Source organism: Bos grunniens, chromosome 7 (assembly GCF_055505025.1).
Source record: "Bos grunniens cultivar Pamir isolate PY7600 chromosome 7, Bosgru_T2T1.0, whole genome shotgun sequence".
NCBI lineage: Eukaryota > Metazoa > Chordata > Mammalia > Artiodactyla > Bovidae > Bos > Bos grunniens.
In genome coordinates this window covers 77321911-77347991 of record NC_141171.1, presented here as the reverse complement: position 1 = coordinate 77347991, position 26081 = coordinate 77321911, and the positions used below count along the sequence as shown (strand labels likewise).

The 26081-nt window shown below is 37.3% G+C and overlaps 1 long non-coding RNA gene across 22 annotated transcripts in view; it reads right to left on the bottom strand.

Moving 5' to 3' along the window:
* LOC147369852 (uncharacterized) overlaps window positions 1-26081 on the bottom strand; it is a 1128106-nt gene that overhangs the window by 1052693 nt on the left and 49332 nt on the right. The window contains exon 3 of one of the 22 annotated variants that reach the window (XR_015167983.1): window positions 3830-5356. The exons of 17 other annotated variants lie outside the window; for them this stretch is intronic. This is a non-coding gene — a long non-coding RNA (uncharacterized LOC147369852). 4 more of the 22 variants (XR_015167977.1, XR_015167984.1, XR_015167985.1 and 1 more) reach the window with 4 other exon arrangements.

Sequence of the window (26081 nt, the reverse complement as noted above, 5' to 3'; positions counted from 1 at the left end):
GAAAGATCACTTACTGAATGGGAAAAGATATTTACAAATGATATATTCCATGATACATTTAGAAAACTAAGATCATGGCATCTGGACCCATCACATCATGGCAAATAGATGGGAAAACAATGGAAACAGTAAGAGATTTTAATTCGGGAGGCTCCAAAATCACTGCAAATGGTGACTGCAGCCATGAACTTAAAAGATGCTTGCTCCTTGGAAGAAAAGCTATGACCAACCTAGACAGCATATTAAAAAGAAGTGACCTTACTTTGCCAACAAAGGTCCATGTAGTCAAAGCTATGGTTTTTCCAGTAGTCATGTATGGGTGTGAGAGTTGGACTATAAAGAAAGCTGAGTGCCAAAGAACTGATGCTTTTGAACTGTGGTGTTGGAGAAGACTCTTGAGAGTCCCTTGGACTGCAAGGAGTTCAAACCAGTAAAGGAAATCAGTTCTTAATTTTCTTTGGAAGGACTGATGCTGAAGCTGAAGCTCCAATACTTTGTCCACCTGATACGAAGAACTGACTCATTGGAAAAGACCCTGATACTGGGAAAGACTGAAGGCAGGAGGAGAAGGGGGCAACAGAGGATGAGATGGTTGGATGGCATCACCGACTCGATGAGCATGAGTTTGAGCAAGCTCCAGGGGCTGGTAATGGACAGGGAAGCCTGATGTGGTGTGGTCCTTGGGGTCGCAAAGAGTCTGACATGACTGAGCGACTGAACTAAACTGAAATTGATGAGAGGTTAATATCCGAAATATACAAAGAACTCATTCAACTCAGCATCAAAAAACAAACAATTCAATTTTTAAAAAATGAGCAGTAATCTGAATAGATATTTTTCCAAAAATGACTAACAACAGATGGCTAACAGGCACATGTAAAGATGCTCACTAATCATCAGGGAAATGCACATTAAAAACCACAATGAGATACCACCTTACACTTGTCAGAATGGCTATTATCAAAAAGACAACAAATAAGTATTGGTGAGGATGTGGAATAAAGGTAACCTTTATGCATTATTGAGAATATAAATTGGTATAACCTCTATGGAAAACATTGTGGAGATTCACAAAAAATAAATTAGAATTACTATACATGTATGCATGCTAAGTTGTTAAGTCCTATTCAACTCTTTGCAACCCTGTTCACTGTAGCCCACCAGGCTCCACTGCCCATGGAATTTGCTGGGCATGAATGCTGGAGTGGGTTGCCATTTCTTCCTCCAGAGGATCTTCCCAACCTAGGAATCAAATTGGCATCTCCTGGGTCTCCTGAATTGGTAGGTGGATTCTTTTACACTGAGCTACCTGGGAAGCCCTAGAACTAATATATAATCCAGCAATTCTATTCCAGAGTATTTGTTCAAAGAAAATGAAAAGACTAATTAGAAAAGTATATACACCCCTATGTTCATTGCAGCATTATTTACAATAACCAAGATATGGAAGCAACCTAAAGGCCCATCAGTTGATGAATGAATAAAAAAGATGTGATGCATACAATGGATATAACAATGGAACATTACACAGCCATAAAAAAGAATAAAATCTTGCCATTTGTGACACTATGGATGGACCTAGAGGGTATTATGCTAAAGTGAAATAAATCAGACTGAGAAGATTAAAGCTATATGATTTCACTTATATGTGATATCAATCAAACAAAATAAATGAACAAATAAAACAGAAACAGTCATTGATACAGAGAACAAACAGGTGGTTGTGAGAGGGGAGCAAGGAAGGAGAATGAAAGAAATAGATGAGGGAGATTAAAAGTTATAAACTTTCAGTTGCAAAACAAATGAGTCATGGGTATAAAATGTACAATGTGAGGAATAAATAATAACCATCTAACATCTTCATATAGTGATATAGCATAACTAGACTTTTCATGGTGTTCGTTTTGAAATATATAAAAATACTTAATTACCATGTTGTGTAACAGGAACTAGTGTAATGCTGTAGGTCAGTTATACTTTAAAAAATAAACAAATGAGTCTGTTCTCTATGTATGCATCTCTATTCTTGTCCTGCAAATAGGTACATCAGTACCATTTTTCTAGAGTCCATAAATATGTGTTAACATACAGAATTTGTTTTTCTCTTTCTAACTTACTTCACTCTGTATAACAGGCTCTAGGTTCATCCACCTCAATAAAACTGACTCGAATTTGTTCCTTTTTATGGCTGAGTAATATTCTGTTGTTTGTGTGTGCATGTGTGTGTGTGTTTGTGTGTGTGTGTGTGTGTATGAAACATACCTTTTATCCATTCATCTATCAATGTAAATCTAGATTGTTTCCATATCCAAGCTATTGTAAATATTGCTGCAGTGAACAGGGGGTGGATAAATTGAGAGAGTAATATTGAAATATATACATTATCATATGTAAAATCTATAGCTAAATAGAAGTGGCTGTGTAACACAGAGAGCTCAATCCAGTGCTCTGTGACAACCTAGAGGGGTGGGGATAGAAGAGAGGCTCAATAAGGAGGGGACTTATGTATACTTCTGGCTGATTTATGTTGTTGTTGGCAGAAACCAGCACAACATTGTAAAGCAACCATCCTCCAATTTAAAAATACAGTTTAAAAGACAAATGCATAGAAAAAAGAAATCAGACGTGTGGTTATCAGAGATGGGGTTGTGGGAGGGAAAATGGCATAAATGCAGTCAAAATGTACAAGCTTGCAGTTATAAGATGAATAAGTACTAGAGAGGTAGTGCATAGCATGACAAATGTAACCAACGCTGCCATAAGTTGTATATGAACCTTGCTAAGAGAATAAACCCAAAGAGTTTCCATCACAAGGAAAATTACGTTCTTTTAAAATTTCTTTTATTTTGAATCTACATGAGATGAATGCTTACTAAAGGTATCACACTAATCATTTCATGATGTATATAAGTCAAACCATATGCTGTACATCTTGGACATAAGCAGTGCTGGATGTCAGCTATATCTCAACTAAGCTGAAAGGAAAAAAGCTTGTTTGTAATGACAATACTTTGCTTAAGTACTGAAAGTGTGTTCTTTTCCTTCATAAGTGTATCTGAACATTTGTCATAAGAAAGTATGTTTGTTGAAATATTTGTTGTAGAAACATGCTTGTACTCACTTCAAAGTTGTAAACTGTGTTTACCATAGTAGGTTGATTTTATCCACAAACCGTCTGGGTAAATAATTCACTATGACATCACTGATCTAGCTTTAATTAACTCAACCTGTATAAAGATAGTGTGGAACTATTTTTTTTTTTTTTAATTAGAAGCATAGCTAATGACACATTTACTCTTTTGAATAAATATTAGCAAAATACAATGTTTAACAAAATAGCTTTAAAAGCACATACTTAATCTTCATTTGTCACTGTACCTAAAAGGCTGATTTGCACTAAACATGTAATGAAATAAATTTAAACAGAATCTTGATGATTCAAACAAAGGTATGGTGTCAAGATGATGGAGTATAACAACAACAGTAAATTATCTACTGGTAAGATATTCCTTAAATATCATACTCAATTCTGACAGATTTTAAGACAACATTAAATAATAAGTGTGTACTCCTAGTAACTCCCTTTGCTCCCACTCTCCCTCCTACCCTCCCTCCCTTTCTTCCTTCCTCCTTCCTTCCTTCTAGTTATTTATTTCTTTTCTGTCCTTTCTTTTCTCATGGCATCACTTTGAAAATCTATTCTCCTTTCCCCAGTTGTATAGAGAAAATTACGACCAGCTCTGGTCAAAATAATGTACCCTCCTATCTTTGCCTTTTTGTCATGTCTTATTTTCAACAAGATACTCAATCTCTCTATGACACAGTTTACTCATCTGTAAAATGGGAATAAGAGATCTTTGATCATAGGATCTAATTTATTCTTCACGACAATTGTATGATCAAGGAACTGCTTTTATTTGCATCATACATAGGTCATATATTTTTATATCTATAAATATATATAAAATATATATCATACATACACATATAAAACTGCCTGAATAATAATAAATGTTCAAAGTATAATAGTTATTATTATCATTGCTATTAATTATATTTACTGTTATTATTTTGCTTTTGTGACCTATAGGTAATCAGAACTTCTAATAATTGTTAGATTACTCACAAAGGAGATTGGTTCTTAGAAAACTTGTTTAAGTTATCCTCAAAATGTTTAACATCCTCAAAAGTGAATAGTGGAATTAACCACCGATATTTTGTAGATGTTCATTAAATAATTAATTTCTAAGTAAATATGGACCCCACCATGCCAAAAAGCTCTTCAGTGTTATTATCCAGATAAGCTGATCCAGAGACTACATTTTCATTTACATGGTGATGGTTGTGACATGGGATTCCCCAGGTGGAGCAAGTAGTAAAGAATCTACCTGTCAAAGCAGGAGACATAAGAGACGTGGATTCTATCCCTGGGTTGGGAAGATTCCCTGGAGGAGGGAATGGCAACCCACTGCAGTATTCTTGCTTGGAGAATCTATGGACAGAGGAGCCGAAGGACTCCTGGTGGGCTACAGTCCACAGGGTCACAAAGAGCTGGACTGAAGCAACTCAGCATGCATGCATGGTTGTGACATGTCCCAGGTAACTCTGTAAGACAGTGAGCTAAGGACTTCAGTGGTGATATTCATGAACAAACTCACGATAAAAAAAAAAAAATCACTGATACTAAATAATGACAAAAACTTAAACATATACTTTGAGATATAGGATTGGGCACAGTTTCAATTTAACAATGCAAATTTTATCTTGTTTATTGTCTGCGTCACTTTCCAAAAATGTTTTTGAGGTGGCTTAATTTACACAATTACAGTTATAATACAAATTACCATGTAGAAAACTATATGTAACTTATGGGAAATCATTTTAGCAAACATTTATCCTCTGAATTAGTTTCAAGATTACTGTAAGTTGAGTGAGTAGCTGTAACATTTTACAATCCATCAGCTTAACTCACCTCCCACAAATCTCCAAATTTCAGCTTCGTCTTTGTTCCATTTCCCTTGGTTTCCTATGTGATGTGACACTGTATGTATTTTGGTGTGATTTTACTCATTTGGAGTTTGGGGGAAGCAGGCAGAATGAGAATCGGTAGATAATTTGATATACACAATGTTCTGCACCTCCCCTGAGATGCTATCAGAGATCTTTCTTCCTTATTTTCTTTCACTGAACTTGACTTTAACATGGTTATTGAACTCTTTTTTTCTTTCTTCCCAGTAGGTGGTATAGGTTTTACACAGGCATTCAACAAGGCCTTCCTCCATGCCGAAGAGTTCATCAGATTGAATTCAGAGTTCTCCTTTCAATAGAGTCAGAAAACATCAAACCATAGATATTTCTGTTATAAACAACAAATTTTTATATTTTTATAAATATTCTCAAACCTGGAACAATTTTAATAAAATTAAATTAGCAGTTAAAGAATTTCAATTTCAAATATTACTTGACACTGATTCATCAAACGACCACTGTGGGAAAAAAATGTAATCTAACAAATTTAAGCTCTTTTCCTATGGGGAGCCTGAGAGAACTATAATTAGGAGGATTAAAAGTTATGATTTTTAAACTATGAGATATAATTGAAAATAATGTAATTATTAAGTAAAATTAAGAGAACAAGTTTCTTTCTTTTCCTTTAACTTTAGTCTTGTCCTATGTCCTTGTCCCAAAGCTATTGGTATTAGAGAGGGACAAAGGAAAAGACAAGAAAAGAGATTCATTCTTTCCATGAAGATCAGAATCTGTACTGCACAGCAGTATTCAAAGATCACAGAGCCCTGCTTCTGACTTCTGTGAAAAACCACCAGCTTGTTGATTTTTTTTTTTAATATACTGCCAGTTGCAGAGGGATATTTTTGTAAATAATTAAATTAATATAAAAATTATCATACACGAATACTGCAACGATGTCAACATGCTTTATATAAAAGCTTCCGAATAGATACTCTTAATTTTGATATCATCTCATTGCAGATCAGCAATAAGCAGTTATTAGATTGGCATCAGTTAACAGGTCACATTTGAATAGGGAATATGAATATTTGGGACTTTCCTGGTGGCTCAGATAGTAAAGAATCTGCCTGTAATGCAGGAGACCTGGGTTTGATCCCTGGGTTGGGAAGATTCCCTGAAGAAGAGAATGGCAGTATCCTCCATATTCTTGCCTAGAGACTTCCATGGACAGAAGAGCCTGGCAGGCTACAGTCCATGGGGTTGCAAAGAGTTGGACACAACTGAACAATAACGCTTTCACTTTATGGTTATTTAAAAGATTTAAGAAATAACTTCTACTAATAAAAGCTGCATGTTTCATAATCAATTTTTAAAATCCTCTTTGGGTGGGGACTTCCTACCACTGAAAAAATAAATCAATTAATGTTGACATATACAATGACAATATCACAAAAAGTAACACAACATTTTATTGCTCACAAAACTCTATGACAATTATAAAAAAGTGATTGCCTGACTCTCATCTATTTTGTGGTTGGACACATGATCTTGAAGAGGCTAAAATAGTTTTCTGAACTTGAAAGTAAATTTTTGATAATTTATCAGAGTCCCTGGAATTTTTTGTATTTTTTGTTCTAGACCAGTAACCTGTAAGCTGAGTATGGTGTTCTACAAAATTTCTGTCAGTTTCCACCCAGAGTTTCCATCTTCAGTCCATGCAGTTAAATGAATGGCATCCAGAGGAAAGTTTACCACCAAAAAAAAATTGTTTAGTTTCAACTTTTCAAACCAAATCAATACTAATAAAAATGTTCTTAAATTTTAAAAAAAAGATAAGTTATTGAGATTTTTTCTCTTGATTATATGGCTCTCTATAGTTTGGATGTTCATATTAAGTCAATAATTTTTTAGAATTGTTATTACTATTTCATTATCATTTCCAATTTTTTTTTACAAAACATGAACTATATACTGAGATCTTTCAACAGACATTTGTTTTTGATCAAATATAATCTGAATATTGAAAAAGACAGAATATTTGTTTAAACTATAAAATGCCTTCAAAAGATTCTCAGAGTTTACTTTAATAAAATATTTCTTATACCTGGTATCAGAAAAGGAATTCCTCTTACATTAAAACAAAATCCACAATAGGAGAGTTTCAAAATGTAGACTGCTAAACGGCAGCCCCCTTTGCATCAGTGAGAGAACTGGTGAGCTGACCAACAGGTCCCAAGGGAGTTGGAATCACACCATGAATATCGCGATGCTCACTTTCCATTATGCATTGCATTTGTTCATTCATTTCAGCACTACACAGGGAAGCAGATGCCAAAGAACATAGAACATCGACCAAAGAGAACTCTCAGATGTGACCAGGGGATATGCCTTTACATTATCAGTGGCATTTCCATGAAAATGATGAAATTTGGTTGAATGACTTAACTCTTGTGAGTAAAATCAGTGGATCTTGAGCATTAGGACACATAGGTAGCACACATATATGATTAGCACACATATATGATTAATTATTTCATGTCTCAGGTATGTTGAAAAGCAAGTTCCTGCGGGAAAAGATATTTTACTATTTAAGATCAGGAGGGACTTCCCTGGTGGGCCAGTGACTAAGACACTGAACTCTCAACACAAAGGGCCCGGGTTCCATCCCTGGTCAAGGAATTCGATCCCACATGTGCAACCAAGACATTGCATGCCTCGACTAAAAGATCCGGCATGCCACAAGGAAGATGAAAGATTCCACGAGCCACAATTAAGACCCAGCACAGCCAAAGAGACATTAAAAAAGGAGAAAAAACATTCAAACTGGAAAAGAAAACACATCACAATAGGCGCATAAAGAAAACCGTTTGACATCATTTAAAACCTATTCATAATAAAAATGCTTAGTAAACTTGGAATAGAAGGCAACTTTATTAATGTCATGGATGGAATCTCAGACACATGGATAGTAATATCAGTATCAATAATTAAAGACAGAAATGTTTCCTTTTCTATAACAGAAAGTTGCAAATATATTAGATTTCAACATTACTGTTCAAATTTGCCCTGGAAATTTTAGCCAATACCATAAGGCAATAAAAATGACTAAAGGGCATGCATTTTAGTATACTAGCCATGAGTATTTAGAAATCAAAATTTAATTAATACCATTTACAGTATTACATAAGAGACTCGGGTTCGATCTCTGGGTTGGAATATCCCCTGGAGGAGGGCACAGCAATCCTCTCCAGTATTCTTGCCCGGAGAATCCCCATGAGCAGAGGAGCCTGGTGAGCTACACGGTTCATGGGGTCGCAAAGAGTAAGACATAACTGAGGCGATATAGCACAAAGTCCTTAAAAAATGCATTGTCCAAAGTGATATACTGATGTTAGCAAATGGTTTTTCAAAGAGATGTCATGTTTTTGCAGAAAACTGAATTAATGAACACTAGAGAAGTTATCTGTAACAAGTAGAAATATCTGATTTTCTTAAACTTCCACATACTTTTTTTTAAATTTTATTTTATTTTTAAACTTTACATAATTGTATTAGTTTTGCCAAATATCAAAATGAATCTGCCACAGGTATACATGTGTTCCCCATCCTGAACCCTCCTCCCTCCTCCCTCCCCATACCATCCCTCTGGGTCGTCCCAGTGCACTAGCCCCAAGCATCCAGTATCGTGCATCGAACCTGGACTGGCAACTCATTTCTTACATGATATTTTACATGTTTCAATGCCATTCTCCCAAATCTTCCCACCCTCTCCCTCTCCCACAGAGTCCATAAGACTAGATACTTTTAAAGAAAAGAGCTGATGTTAAGGAACCCAAATTCTCAGGGCTTACTCTGAAATGTTTCAGTATTCTATATTTCTTCACACACAGCTGAGACTGATTTCTTTTCTTCTCTATTCCTTCCTACTCTCACATCTACTTGGCGCTTAGTGACGGAAGCATCTAAAACAGGATATGCAGTGGGTATTTGTTTGGGTGAAGATAAGAGCATCATGATCTAGAAGCCCTCAGCCTCATGGTCCAATTATGTGGTTGGCTTTACCTAGCCAATAAACTAAGTTTTGCCTTGGCCTAGAAATAATAAATGGGAAATGAACCCATTATCCACTCTCTCAAATTCAAAGAGAGTATAACATACCTGACAAACTCAGTTTCAAAACCAATCAATAGCATGCCTTCTTAGAAGAAATAGACCAATAATCAGAAATCTATATGAATTAAGAGGCATACTTAGACACTGTGCTTAGTCGCTCAGTCGTGTCCAACTCTTTGTGACCCCATGGACTGTAGCCCTCTAGGCTCCTCCGTCTATGGGGATTCTGCAGGCAAGAATATTGGAGTGGGGTTCCATGCCTTCCTCCAGGGCATCTTCCCAACCCAAGGATCAAACTCAGGTCTCCCAAATTGCAGATGGATTCTTTACCATCTGAGCCACCAGGGAAGCCCTATTTAAGATTAAATCAAAGACAACTGTACAAGAATAATTTTTTGAATGTATGGGATAACTACAGCAAAACCGGAAAACATCTAAACCTGATCATTGTTATTTTTCTGAAGCACATGTTTCATTTGTATATATACACTCAAATATAAGAATAGTTTAATCCCTCATTAGTTTAGAGCTACATGGAAAAATGCACATGCAGTCTACTGGTATTATTATGGTCATGATGAAATAGAAACTGCCATTACTTATTGTATTACTTATCTTATTGGACTCCAAAATCACTGTGAATGGTCACTGCAGCTGTGAAATTAAAGGGTGCTTGCTCCTTGGAAGAAAAGCTAAGACTAACCTAGACAGTATATTAAAAAGAAGAGATATCATTTTTCCAACAAAGGTCCATATAGTTAAAGCTATGGCTTTTCCAGTAGTCATGTACAGATGTGAAAGTTGTATCATAAAGAATGCTGAGCACTGAAGAACTGATGCTCTCAAACTGTGGTGCTGGAGAAGACTCTTGAGAGGCCCTTGGACAGCAAGGAGATCAAACCAGTCAATTCTAAAGGAAATCAACCCTGAGTATTCATTGGAAGGACTGATGCTTAAGCTGAAGCTCTAATACTTTGGTCACCTGATACAAATGGCTGACTCATTGGAAAAGTCCCTGATGCTGGGGAAGATTAAAGGCAGAAGGAGAAGAGGGCATCAGAGGATGAGATGGCTGGATGGCATCACCAATGCAATGGACACGAACTTGGGCAAACTTAAGGAGATGGTGAGGGATAGCAAGGCCTGGTATGCTGCAATCCACGTGTCACAAAGAGTCAAACATGACTGGGCAACTAAACGAGAACAATAACACAATAAATATATCTTGCGGAGTCATATTATTTAAATTCACTGCTACTTGACTACTGTTTGTGTAGAGGTAAGCACTTGTAAGTTGTACAAAAAAGATCTTCATGACTCAGATAATCATGATGGTGTGATCACTCACCTAGAACCTGACATCCTGGAATGTGAAATCAAGTGGGCCTTAGGAAAAGCCCACAACCTTTTGGCCCACAACCAAAGTGAGTGGAGGTGATAGAATTCTAATTGAGCTACTTCAAATCCTGGAAGATGATGCTGTGTAAGTGCTGCACTCAATATGCTAGCATATTTGGAAAACTCAGCAGTGGCCACAGGACTGGAGAAGGTCAGTTTTCATTCCAATCCCAAAGAAAGGCAATGCTAAAGAATGCTCAAACTACCGCACAATTGCGCTCATCTCACACGTGACTAAAGTAATGCTTAAAATTCTCCATCCAGGCTTCAGCAATATGTGAACCATGAACTTCCAGATGGCCAAGCTGGATTTAGAAAAGGCAGAGGAACCATAGATCAAATTGCCAACATCCGCTGGATCATGGGAAAAGCAAGAGAGTTCCAGAAAAACATCTATTTCTGCTTTATTGACTATACTGAAGCCTTTGACTGTATGGATCACAATAAAGTTTGGAAAATTCTGAAAGAGATGGGAATACCAGAGCACCTGACCTGCCCCTTGAGAAACATGTATGCAGGTCAGGAAGCAACAGTTAGAACTGGACATGGCAAAACAGACTGGTTCCAAATAGGAAAAGGAGTATGTCAAGGCTGTATATTGTCACCTTGCTTATTTAACTTACATGCAGAGTATATCATAAGAAATGCTGGGCTGGAGGAAGCACAAGCTGGAATCAAGATTGCTGGGAGAAATATCAATAACCTCAGATATGAAGATGACACCACCCTTATGGCAGAAAGTGAAGAAGAACTAAAAGGCTCTTGATGAAAGTGAAAGAGGAGAGTGGAAAAGTTAGCTTAAAGTTCAACATTCAGAAAATGAAGATCATGGCATCTGGTCCCATCACTTCATGGGAAGTAGATGGGGAAATAGTGGAAACAGTGGCTGACTTTATATTTTTGGGCTCCAAAATCACTGCAGATGGTGATTGCAGCCATGAAATTAAAAGACGCTTACTTCTTGGAAGGAAAGTTATGACCAAGCTAGACAGCATGTTAAAAAGCAGAGACATTACTTTGCCAACAAAGGCCCATCTAGTCAAGGCTATGGTTTTTCCAGTGGTCATGTATGGATGTGAAAGTTGGACTGTGAAGAAAGCTGAGCACCGAAGAATTGATGCTTTTGAACTGTGGTGTTAGAGAAGACTCTTGAGAGTCCTTTTGGACTGCAAGAAGATCCAACCAGTTCATCCTAAAGAAGATCAGTCCTGGGTGTCTATTGGAAGGACTGATGTTGAAGCTGAAACTCCAATACTTAGGCCACCTGATGCAAAGAGCTGACTCATTTGAAAAGACTGTGATGTTAGGAAAGATTGAGGACAGGAGGAGAAGGGGACGACAGAGGATGAGATGGTTGAATGGCATCACCGACTCAATGGACATGGGTTTGGGTGGAGTCTGGGATTTGGTGATGGACAGGGAGGCCTGGCATGCTGCGGATCATGGGGTCGCAAAGAGTCGGACATGACTGAGTGACTGGACTGAAGCACTTATAAATGCAGAATGCAACAGACCAACTGCACATTTCTAAAACAGCCAGTAGCTGGTTGATTTTTTTTTGTAAGAGAATCATTGTATTTGATTACATACAACTTTAAAGTATAGCGCATACAAAATCCACTTAGATCCGTATATCTCAGACTTACTCTGAAACCATCATCATGAAGGAGTCTGGGAAAAGAGAAAGAAGCAGCAAAGGAGATTAAGAAAAGCATCCAGTGAAAGAGAAAGAATACAAGGAGAAAATGGTGGACTACAAGTCAAGGATGAAAGCTTTTCAAAGGCAATCAGAAGATAAATGTTGTGAAATGCAGCTTCTGGGTAAAATGTGAGATGAAATAACTGAATAAAATATTGTGGAGAGGACTGGGGATCTTGACAAGATAATTTGATGGAGTTGAGGGAGATAACCTGATTGATGGGAATTCAAGGGAATATAGAGAACATCAATTTTTTTGATGAGTTTTGCTATAAAGCAGAAAGAAATGAAGTAATTGTTAAAAAGGCATGTGCGGTCAAGAGAAGGTTATTTTAGAAAGAAACAATTGAATATTCATCTGATAGTCAAAAAGATTTGATTGAGGGTGTGAAAATATAAATATTAAATAGTTTAAAAATGTTAATCTCATACAAACATAGTTATTATCAGTTCTTTATTTAACTAAATAATGAGAGAACCTGAACAATGGCAAAGAAGATTCAGTAAAAGGTGAGCTTGGAAAAAAAAGTATATGTGGTGAAATTGTAAAGTATAAAATATATGGGGTAAGACTGCAAAATTACACACAAAATAGATTGATATCTTATAGTAATTAAACTATAATCTTTGGCATCATTTTTCCCCCTGTTGGATAGAATTGTTTTTTCCAGATTAAAATAATTTAAAATTTATCAATTTCTTGCAAATTAACATCAAACTTTATAAGTGTGGGACCATAATCAATAGTAAATAGTACATCAAACAAAATTATATCATTTTTAATAATCTATTTTAAAATGCACTGAAGATAAGTAAATGGATGGATACTGGGTAAAAAGACTGGTTCATGTTTAAATAAACAAGTATAAGTGAAGTGAAGTGAAGTTTCTCAGTCGTGTCCAACTCTTTGCAACCCCGTAGACTGCAGCCCATCAGGCTCCTCCATCCATGGGATTCTCCAGGCAAGAATACTGGAGTGGGTTGCCATTTCCTTCTTCAGAGAAATAAACAAGTATAGTAAAATATTAATTATAGGATTTTGGTTATAAATGTATTAACACTGTAAAATTATTCTAATTTGCAATATGCTTCATGTGAAGTGAAGTAAAAGTGTTAGTTGCTCAGTTGTGTCCAACATTTTGCAACCCCATGGGCACTATAGCCTGCCAAGTTCCTCTATCCCTGGAATTCTCCAGGCAAGAATTCTGGAGTGGGTTGCCGTTCCTTCTTCAGGGGATCTTCCTGACCCAGAGATTGAACCAGGTCTCCTGCATTGCAGGCAGATTCCTTACTGTCTGAGACACCAGGGTTTTTTAGGAAAATGCATTCTCAGGTGTGAGATGATTCTTAAAATACTCTAGTATAATTTTGGGAAAGCACAAAATAATATTACCTTATTTCCAAGTTTGTGTTAATTTTTCTTAACTCTGAAGAATGATAAAATAGAACAGAGAGGGAAGAATTGCTAAAGATCAATATTCACACGTGCTAGAGAAGAAGGGATCCTATGCACAAAGATGTTGGCCTTAGCTAGGATGGCTGTTCATTCAGAACAGTATTTGGAGAGGACAGAGTACTGGCGCTAATGAAGTGTATGTGTATTCAGGATTCATGGTGGGTAGTGTTTATAAAATGTCTCTTCTGAATGCTTCTATTGGAAGCAAGGATTGAGATTTGAAAAAAGCAGAGATCTATAATAGTCGGGAAGGTAGGAAAGCAGAGACTGTGTGTCTCCTGCTGTGTTCAACTGTGCAGGTATGGGTGTGATATAAGCAGCAGGTTGAATTTAACTAGAGTCATAGTTTAGCCAGATGAGTATAATAGAGGACAAATATCTGCGTGGTTCAAAGAAAACAGACTTCAGAGTTTGGCATTAAGGTTGAGAAAATTATTAATGATAAGAATTTTTTTTTAACCTAGAAAAAGCTAATTCAAGCCAAAATTGAAATGTATGAGTGGAGTAATCCATCTTTTCATTTCAATTATTCAATCTGCATTTCAAAAAAAGATTGTCTGCTTTGTAAAATGAAATAATGGCAATCTTTCTACTTAAAGACACATCTTCTGGGCTGAGCCTATATGTACACTTCACAATAATGCTGATTTTTCTTCTCCATTAACACTGGTAGAAGTATACTAATAAACTTGGTGTAGCAAGCAAAACATAGATAATTACACATTGTTCTAGAGGTATAATATTAAACTCAGAAAACTGAGCTCTTGCAATTAAAGCCACATATACAAATACACATTTAAAATTTAGCCCACAAGTAAGACTAAAACATATCCATAATGGAATATCCTACTGGGTTTTCAGAATATATTTCATGAAACTGCATTTTAAGTGACTTTTATCATAAAACTCCAATCAGCTTTTAATTCAAATCTGAGAAATTACCACTTGTACTTTTGCCTTACAAAAATCAGCCTATAATATAAAGTTAACTCACATTCAAACTTTTTGTTTTTATTTATTTTTTCTTTTGCAGATTTTGCCTCAGGCAACTAAATTTATTAGCAAGAAAAAATTTTTGTCAGCCCAGCGCTGACCAACAAAGTACATCGTTAATGAAGGATAACAAATCTGTCACTTAATTCATAAAACATACCTCAAGCAGGTACAACTAAAAATAAAGTTGGATTTTTGTTTTAATTTAAAAGCCTCAAAAATAACAAGCAATATGTTTTTAAACATGTAGTAGACACAATTGTCTATTATACAATATACACTGTACACAAGTAGGGCTCGGGCTGGTCAGGGTGGGGGAGATGGTGGGGAGAGGGAGGAGGTTCAGGATGGGAAGGTGTTTCATCTGAATCCAGATTTGAGTTGAAATGCTGTGTCATTTAGAAAAGAGAATTGCTAAAGTGAGAAAAAAAATTCATATACTCATCATTGCCCCCCAAAAACCCTAAACTAAAAGCAGGCATGGGGGAGGTGAGTAGCAAGGACAGGAAGAAGGGAGCAATTAAATAAACGTCTTTAAAGCACACACACTACACAGTGTTCATCATCGGAAGTAGAGTATAAGGCAATGCTCTCCATAGAAAAAGGGGGATCAGGGAGTGGGTGGGTAGCTTTACTTTTAAATAGAAAGTTGGAATGTGCTGGAGGAGAGTCAGGGTGGGGTGGGGCGTGTGGAGTGGAGGCAGACTGGCTGCCAGTGGAGCCCTGGGTGCAGGGCCCCGGACGTCCAGGCGCCCACAGTGGCCGAGGGGGCCAGGGAGGTACAGGCCTCCCTGTACCTCCCTTGTTTTTAGACATACACATTTAACTCCTTTTTGTTATTTTTTTTTAAATCACTTCAAGCCAAGTTAATGAAAAACTAGTTATGGTTTCTCACCAAACACTGTACTCAGACAAATAGTAATTGTATGGGTCTGTCTTCTGTTTCTCTGAAAAATTGTGTTCCTCGAATGAATAATTACCTACAGATAATTAAATTTTGCTGATATGGTCTACTCATATCCCTTGTACACAAAAACAGCAGAGCCTGTCTTCTTGGAAATCTATCTTGGTCATATCGGATAAACTTACTGTCCATCACATAACTGGCATCAATCCTTATTCAATTATACAAGAATATAACACTATGTTAAAAGACAAATAAGTTTTAATTTTAATAGCCAACAGCCTGTGAGCCCACATTCCATTATACATTAAGAAGACTAATTATATTTTAAAAATAATGCACTAATGAAAAATCTTAGAGGAGTACATAGGCAGCATTGCTCTGTCTGTTATGATCTTAGGAGTTTCCAAACCATTTAGGCCATCATAAACAGGACCACTGTCTTTGCTGAAAATAAATCTTTTGAAACACATGAGAGGTTAAGACAACACTGCAGTTATCTACAACAACTGACACATTCTGGTGCCAGCCAGCTGTTGGACACACAGGAAATTAGGTGTCGTCATGTCTTGGGTTCTGCTGGGATCTTGTCAGAGATGTAATAAAGGGCTTCCTTCCCAGAAGTGTCTGAGGGACACTGGAGAACATCAGGTCACAGAAATGAGGATGAGAAGGCAATACATTCAGGTATATTCTGAAATTAGAGACTATGAACCTTTTATAGAGTGGTCACCATTGAGTATGTGTGAGTATGCTTGACCTTCAAAAGGATCAAGGATCTCCTTGAACTCCAAAAGTCCAAGACTGCCACATCTCCCTTTCTTGGAGCCGAGAAGGATCCACTCTAGGGTATTCTAGACTCTCTACAAAAATCAGTCCTTTGAAGACCTTTTTGCTTCTCATCGTCGAAAGGATACCTACAATATAAAACACTGCAACAAGAACTGAGCCCAGTGAACAATATAACAATACCAGCCAATCTCAGGGATCCTAACATCAAAATAAAAAATAAGGTAAAATCATTATAGTATTCAGGGAAACAAACTGCTGGACTGTTGGAGGAGCAAGATAAACACCTATTGGCAGCAACAGCATATATGTGTATCCATGTTATACATACATAAGGAGTAATTTAAAAGACTAAAATGTAGCAAATACACACACACACACAACTTCCTCCACCTCCTCATTTTATCCACCTCGATCTTTATATATTTTAATAGCACTATTCAAGTATAAAGAAAGCTGAGTGGCAAAGAATTGATGCTTTTGAACTGTGGTTTTGGAGAAGACTCTTGAGAGTCCCTTGGACTGCAAGGAGATCCAACCAGTCCATCCTAGAGGAAATCAGTCCTGAATATTCATTGGAAGGACTGATGTTGAAGCTGAAACTCCAGTTCTTTGGATTGTGATACAGATGTGAAGAACTGACTCATTTGAAAAGACCCTAGTGCTGGGAAAGATTGAAGGCAGGCAGAGAAGGGGATGACAGAGGATGAGATGGCATCACCAACTCCATGGTCATGAGTTTGAGTAAACTCTGTGAGTTGGTGCTGGACAGGGAAACCTGGCATGCTGCAAGTCCATGGGGTTGCAAAGAGTAGGACATGACTGAGCAACTGGACTGAAATGACTGAGGTGGGAATGATATACAATAGATAGAATACATTTAAAGTGCAGGATTTGTTAAGTATACACCAGGGACTCTAACACCATTAGTAAATAAATGAATATGTTCATCACCCCCCAAAGTTATTTCATGCCCCTTAGGAATTACCCAGAGAAGGCAATGGCACCCCACTCCAGTACTTTTGCCTAGAAAATCCCATGGACGGAGGAGCCTGGTAGGCTGCAGTCCTTGGGGTCACGAAGAGTCAGACACGACTGAGCGACTTCACTTTTACTTTTCACTTTCATGCACTGGAGAAGGAAATGGCAACCCACTCCAGTGTTCTTGCCTGGAGAATCCCAGGGATGGGGAAGCCTGGTGGGCTGCCGTCTGTGGGGTCGCACAGAGTTGGACACGACTGAAGCGATGTAGTAGTAGTAGTAGTAGGAATTACCACTTCTCACCATTCCCAGGGGCTTCCCTGGTGGCTCAGATGGTAAAGAATCCACCTGCAATGCAGAAGACTTGGGTTTGATCCCTGAGTTGGGAAGATCCCCTGGAGAAGGGAACAGCAACCCACTTCAGCAGATGACATCACACTTACGGTAGAAAGCAAAGAGGAACTAAAGAGCCTCTTGATGAAAGTGAAAGAAGAGAGTGAAAAAGTTGGCTTAAAACTCAACATTCAGAAAACTAAGATCGTGGAATCTGGTCCCATCACTTCATGGCAAATAGATGGAGAAACAATGGAAACTGTGACAATTTTCTTGGGGTCCAAAATCACTGCAGATGGTGACTGCAGCCATGATATTAAATGACACTTACTCTTTGGAAGGAAAGTTATGACCAACATAGACAGCATATTAAAAAGCAGAGACATTACTTTGCCAACAAAGGTCTGTATAGTCAAAGCTATGGTTTTTCCAGTAGTCATGTATGAATGTGAGAGTTGGACTATAAAGAAAGCTGAGTGCCGAAGAATTGATGCTTTTGAACTGTGGTGTTGGAGAAGACTCTTGAGAGTCCCTTGGACTGCAAGGAGATCCAATCAGTCCATCCTAAAGGAGATCAGTTCTGGGTGTTCATTGGAAGGACTGATGTTGAAGCTGAAGCTTCAATATTTTGGCCACCAGATGAGAACTGACTCATTAGAAAAGGCCCTGATGCTGGGAAAGATTGAAGGTGGGAGGAGAAGGGGATGAGACAGAGGATGAGATGGTTGGATGACATTACAAACTCAATGTACATGAGTTTGAGTAAACTCCAGGAGTTGGTGATGGACAGAGAGGCTTGGCATGCTGTAGTCCATGGGGTCACAAAGAGTCGGGCATGACTGAGTGACTGAATTGAACTGAACTGAATAGTTGATGGTCATTACTTTTTAATGATAAGTACTTCTCCATTGTACTTACCATATGTCATTTATTCGTTCATCTATTTAGGGATATCTGGGTCATTTGCAATTTTTGCTTATAAGTTACAAAGTATTTGTAATTATAAACAAGCTTCTCTTAATATAGGTGTACAGTATTGCATAAACACATACTTTCATTTGGGAAAAGAATAGGGCTGCTGAATCAAGACATATGGTGAATGTACACTTAACTTTTAAGGAAACTACCAAACTGTTTTCCATGCGATTAAATCATTTTACATTCCACTAAATACATGGGGTTATCAGCTGCTTCATGTCCTTGTCAACATTGGGTATGGTCATTCTAAAACTTGAGACATTTTAATAGGTACTTCATGATATTTCATTGTCCTTTTAATTTTTATTTTCCTAATGATTAATGAGCATTAATTAATTGAAAATGTCTATTTTCTATTCAAATATCTTCAATGGTGAAGCATCTGTTCAATATTTATACATATTTAAAAATTTGTTTGGTACATTATTGTTGTTTTCAGAGTATTTTATATATTCTGGTACAAGTCCATGCTTGTTACTTATCTTTCAGTTCTCTTTTTTAATGACTAGATATTAATTTTGATTAAGTCCAAATATTAAAAAAAAAGAACATTATAGACCAAGCTTTTCTTTTTAACAAGAAAAGAGAAACCTTTTCTTGTTATACCAAATATACCTATTTGCCTAAACAGAGGCCATAAAAACTTTCTCTTGTATTTTTCAACTTTAAGTTGTATAATTTTAGCTCTTATGTTTATGATTCATTATGAGTGAATGTATGCATATGGTTCACTCTTGCCATTTCCTGTTTGACCACTTCCAGTTTACCTTGATTCATGTACCTAACATTCCAGGTTCCTATGCAATTGTTTTTTACAGCATTGGACTTTACTTTCACCACCAGACACATCCTCAACTGGGCATTGTTTCTGCTTTGGCTCAGCCTCTTTACACCTTCTGGAGCTATTTCTCCGCTCTTCTCCTGTAGCATATTGGACGCCTACTAACCTAGGGAGTTGATCTTTCAGTGTCATATCTTTTTGCCTTCTTATACTGTTCATAGGGTTCACAAGGCAAGAATGCTGAAGTGGTTTGCCATTCCCTTCTCCAGTGGGACACATTTATTCAGAACTCTCCACAATGACCCGTCCGTCTTGGGTGGCCATACATGGCAAGGCTCATAATTTTATTGAGTTAGACAAGATCATATGTTTGTTAGTTTTCTGTGATTGTGCTTTTCATTCTCCCTGCCCTCTGATGGATTAGGTTAAGAGGCTTGTGGAAACATCCTGATGGGAGGGATTGGCGGTGGGAAAAACTGGGTCTTCCTCTAGTGAGCAAGGCTAAGTCTAGTAAATCTTTAGTTCAACTCCCTGCCAGTGTATGTTCCCTCCCTGTAGTTTTGCCTGAGGCCACACTATAGTAGAGGTAATGGTGACTGACTCCAAATGGACTTATGCCAGCACACTGCCTGCCAGGCCTGCTGCAGTCAGTGCCCCAGACCCCATGGCAGGCCACTGTCGACCCAATCTGTTGCCAAAGACTCCCAAGCACACACAGGTAAGTCTGGCTCAGTCTATTGAGGGTTAACTGCTCCTTTGTCTTGGGTCCTGGTACACACAAGTTTGTGTTTATGCTTTTCAAGAGTCTGTTTCCCCAGTCCTGTGGAAGTTCTGTGATCAAATCCCTTTGACCTTCAAAGTCAACTTTCCTGGGGGTTCTTAGTCCCTTTGTCAGATCCCCAGGTTGGCAAAACTTTTGTGGAGCCTAGAACTTTCACAACAGTGTGAGAACTTCTTTGGTATAATTGGTCTCCAGTTTGTGGATCAACTGCCCATTGGCGCTATAGAGGGGGTAATGGCAACCTTCTACAAGAGGACTTATGCTATATAATGCGCCTCCAAGGACTGCTGATGCCAGAGCCCCTGTTCCTGCAGCAGGGTACTGCTGACCTATATCTCTAAAGGAGATTCACAGTCAAAGACAGGTGCCGGGAGCCGGCATATTGCATATTGAGTGCATATTGCATATTGAGTGCAGCACTTTTCAGGATCTGGAATAGCTCAACTGGAATTCTATCACTGCCGGTAGCCAGTGTGAGGAACTCCACCCATGACAAAGGTCATGAGGAAGGAGGCTTGGCATACGCAAAGGCGGGATCAAGCCTCAGGAGTCTCCCTGGAAATTCTCGAGCAATCTACCCCCAAAACCAGAGTCTGCCTACTTTCTGCTTTGTGCTTTCACCTACACCTCTGACTTTATGGGGGGCTGTCCCCCACTACCTCTCTGAAAAAAGAGTTAGCTTACAGCTCCAGTTAATAATTCCTGGGTGTGACAGTGTTTAACCTACAAACTCCTTTGGAAATCCTCTAGCCTGCCTGAATAGGTTTTTCCGGCCACATGTGATTGTTCAGAGCCTCCCAACTGTGAGAGGCAGGAGATGTTCTAAACTGTCTAAACACAGATTCTTTTGAGTAGTTAAAAGATTGATTAGAAATTGTATTGGTGAAGGGATTTTCACTTGTTGGGCCAATGTTTGCTGCTAAGTTTCCATATCCCTTACCTGCTGTGTCCCTGGCAGTGTATTGATTAATATAATTGGTGTAAATAGTAGCTTTAATGTTTGTAACCTGGGACCCTTGAGTTAATTCTTTTTCTTGTTATAGCCCACCACACCTTTGCGCTGTAGGAATGCAACTTTATCTAATGCTTTTGGAGGGTGGCTCCTGACCAATCACCTTTAGAGAAAAATAAGTTTTCTGAAGAAAAGGTCTTAAAATGTTAACAGGCCTCTGGGCCAGAAGATGATGCAAATCACCTAAGCTTTTGCATATGATAAGTTTGCAGGAAGAAAGCCTGGCTTGCTGCCTGACTCTACCCCTTCCCCCATTATCCTCTATGCATAACTTAAGGTATAAAAACTACTTTGGAAAATAAAGTACGGGCCTTGTTCACCGAAACTTGGTCTCACCATGTCGTTCTTTCTCTTACCTTCTGGCTGAATTATTCAGCCTCTTTTCTACACTGAATTTCCTCACTGAGCTATCCTTATTTCAGCCTCTTTTCTCCACTGAATTTTCCTACTGAGCTATCCTCATTCTATTACTCTTTATATCCTTAATTAACGTTTAATTAAGCAATTGTTTCCTGATCTTCGCCGACGCCGTCCCTGCTTCGAATTCCCTGGATCAGCCGGGGCTGGTCCCCGGCAGACAGGTCTGGCTTAGTCTCTTGGGGACATCACTGCTCCTTCCCCCGGATCCTGGTGAGCACAAGGATTTGTTTGCACCCTCCTAGCATCTCTGTCAGTATGAGGTTTGATTTTAAATGTGATTACATTTTTTGCAGCTACCACCCTGCTGCAGCTACTTTTTTGCTCTTGGACACAGGTTGATCTTTTTTGGTGGGTTCCTCAGCAGCTACTTGTGATTTTGAGAGAACATTCTTCTACTCCACCATCGTGGATATGCAAGTCAAGAAGCCACAGTTAAAACCAGACATGGAACAATGGACTGGTACAAAATTGAGAAAGGATTATGTCAAGGCTGTATATTGCCACCCAGCTTATTTAACTTATATGCAGAGTACATCATGTGAAATGCTGGGCTGGAAGAAGCATAAGCTGGAATCAACATTTCCAGGAGGAATATCAATAACTTCAGATATGCAGATGACACCACCCTTACGGCAGAAAGTGAAGAGGAACAAAAGAGCCTACTGATGAGGGTGAAAGAGGAGAGTGAAAAAGCTTGCTTAAAACTCAACATTCAGAAAACGAAGATCATGGCATCTGGTCCCATCACTTCATGGCAAATAAGATGGGGAAACAATGGAAACAGTGACAAACTTTATTTTCTTGGGTTCCCAAATAACTGTGAATGGTGAAAGCAGCCATGAAATTAAAAGACCATTGCTCCTTGGAAGGAAAGCTATGACAATCCTAAACAGACTATTAAAAAGCAGAGACACCACTTTTCCAATGAAGCTCCATATAGTCAAAGCCATGGTTTTTCCAGTAGTCATGTATGAATGTGAGTTGGACCATAAAGAAGATTGAGCACCAAAGAACGGATGTTTTTAAACTGTGGTGTTGAAGAAAACTCTTGAGAGTCCCTTGGCCTGCAAAGAGATTAAACCAGTCAATCTTAAAGGAAATCCACCCTGAATTTTAATTGGAATGACTGATGCTGAAGCTAAAGCTCCAATACTTTGGCCACCTGAGGCAAAGAGCTGACTCTTTGGAAAATACCCTGATAGGCAGGAGGAAAAGGGGATGAAAGAGGATGAGATGGCTTGATAACATCACTGACTCAATGGGCATAAGTTTGAGCAGACTCTGAGAGGCAGTGAAGGATAGAGAAGCCAGGTGTGCTGCAGTCCATGGGGTAACAAAGAGTCAGACACAACTAGTGAGTGAATAACAGCAATGTATATGGTACAAGTTTGAATTGAAATGCTTTTTTTTTTGACATAAATCTATTGAACACGTAAGTAAGGGTCTATTTCTGGACTCTATCCTCTTCCATTAAACTGTTTATCTTGTAACCAACACAGCCTTTTTCAAGGAAACTTTAAAATAAACTTGAACTGTGAATCCTCCAGAACCATTCTTTTTCAAAGTTGCTTTGCCTAAGTCATTTGTATTTCCATATAAATTGTATAAATTACTTGTCAATTTTATGTAAACTCTGCTTGAACGTTGATCAGGGTTGGAATGAATCTATATATAATTCCAGGAATAACTGACTTCTGAAATACTGTAGAATTTCTCATTCAATATTGTAGAATCTCTCATACAATATATCACTCCATTCATTTCATTCCTCTCAGCACTCTTTTATAAATTTGGCCTACAAGTCTTACATATTTGGACATATTTAGCCCTAAATATTTTATGTTTTTATGTTATCACCAAATAAAATAAGAATTCTACTCTTAGGTATCTACCCAAGAAAATTAAAAATACATGCTTACATAAAGGCTGTATGTGACTGCTCACAGTAACATTATTCACAGTAGCCAAAATGTGGAAAGAGCCCTAACAATCGCACACTGATGAATACATAAATACATTATGGTATATCCATACAATATAATACTATTTGTTAATAAAATGAGTAAGTTGCTAATACTTATTACTACATTGATAAGCGACAAAAGTATTTCACTAAGTAAACTGAGCGGGTCACAAACTACTTCATATTATATGATTCCACTTATATCAGATGGTCAGAATAAATAAATCTATAGAGAAACATTAGTGGGGCTGGAAGCAAATTAAGGGTCAGATACTAACAGATTATTGGCACAAGGGATCTTTTTGATGTGATGGAAATATTTTAAAATTGAATTGTGGTGGTAGTGTACAACTCTGTTAATTTACTAAAAAGCATTTAACTGTGTATCTAAAATGAATGAAATAAATGGTTCATAAAGTATATCTCATTAAAGCTATCTGAAAGAGTATATATAAAATAAATACAGAAAACAGAATGTATACCAAATATTAGACAGTATTAGGGTAATAGTAATTTTCTTAAGTGCAATAATTATATTACGTTTTGAATAAAAAATGCTTATTTTCAAGATATCCATGAGATGAAGTATTATGATGTCTGCTACTTTCTTTCAAGTGGCTCCCTCTTTCTATATATAATATATATTGTACATATGTACAATGCCAGAAATACAGATATTAAGCAAGTATGGTCAAATGTTCATAGCTGTTGAATATAGGTAGAAATTATGCATGTGTTCATTGTACTAGTGCTCAAGTCTAATTGAAAAATTTGTTTTAAAACTTTGGAAAATGTGTTGGATCATATCATTGAAAGGGCTCAGATCAAATTCAGCAGCCATTCTTTGTGACAGTGGAAATAGAGGGAAACGGCTTTAATATTAAAGAAGAAAAAAGACCAATTACTCCAAACCTTCAGCAAATATTATTCTAAGTGCCAAGACACTAATCTTTTCTTATTTTAAATCAGATACTAAAGAGTGATGCCCGTTAGTACAGTTTTTACTTAATATTGTATTGAAAATTTTCATAAATGCAACAGACAGAAACTTAATCACTGGAAAATATATTAAGTTCTTTTTTTTGGGCTGATAACCCAACGGAATCTAGTGAAAGTGACTAGATTTAATAAGAAATTTTGTAATATGGCTGGATAAAAGTCAAATGTAAGAGCGTCGATTTTCTCTACTCCTCTAATAAGTGTAATAAACCAAAGAGAGAGAGATCTCATTTACAGTCATAAGAAAAATTTAATTCATATGAATATGTGTAAAGGAATATATTATGGAAAATTATATATAAATATATCATAAAATGTCAATTCTTCCACATTTAATATAAAAGTTAATTGCAATTCTAATCAGAACACCAAAGAAAGATGATTTGTGTGAAGAACTAGATAAAATAACTTTACATTTCAAATGAAAGAACAGTGAGGGAGAAAAATACCTTGCCAGCAACAATATATGCTATAAAGTCACTGTGATCAAAACAATATGGTATTAGTATAGAAAATTACATATAGGATCAGAACTGAGTAGCTAATCCAGAAGTATACCCCTGTGTATGGATGTGCATGAGCTATGGTAAAGGCTGCCATTTAATGGGAAACTGTCTCAGTAAAATAGTGCTAGCAAAGCTACTAATTCTTCTGGAAAAAAATCCCCAGATACTCACATTTATAAAATTAAATATTATAGATATATTAAATCAAATAATATAAAACATTAAGCTCTTCGAAAGTAATCAAGACTGTGTGTACAATCACGGGTTATCTCATGGTTCATAGAATATAAGTGATTTCTGGAATTTCAAAAGCCACAAAATAACTAGAGCCAAGTATGGAAATATAAAGATCAAAAATGTTAATTGACCAAAACTATGATTAAAAAAGCTCATAAATAGAAAAAAATGTAAACTCAATGCCCACTGTTACTATCTGTGATACACAAAGACATCTTGCCTATTGACAAGCTGACCACAAATATTCATTTGAAATATGGAGAATATAAATGGATATTTCACAGGAAAAGATTATCTTGAACTAACATTAAAATGTTATGATTTACTAGCAGTCAGATAAAACAAAATTAAAGTGGCAGGTTTTTTTTTTTTTTTTAATAAACTCTTGTGGGCTGCCGTCTATGGGGTCACACAGAGTCGGACATGACTGACGCAACTTAGCAGCAGCAGCAGTCCTGCAAATATTTTTTAGAAAGGTATAATAACCCATTGGGTTAATAGAAAAGTGGAACAAAGGGTGGCCAACCAGTGATGGTGAAAACATAAGCTACCTTTAGAGACTGTAATCTGGAAACATCAAAATTATATGCACCCATACACATACACACAATCTTTCTCACAAAAAATAACATATTAAATAATACAGCCTTAGCTAAGTTTCCTCCCCAAACAGAGGATATGGTATAATTTTGCTTCTAACAGGTTAGTGGAGATGCAATTCAGATGCAATAGAAAATCAGGGTAGAAGAGAAAGGGTGTATCAAATG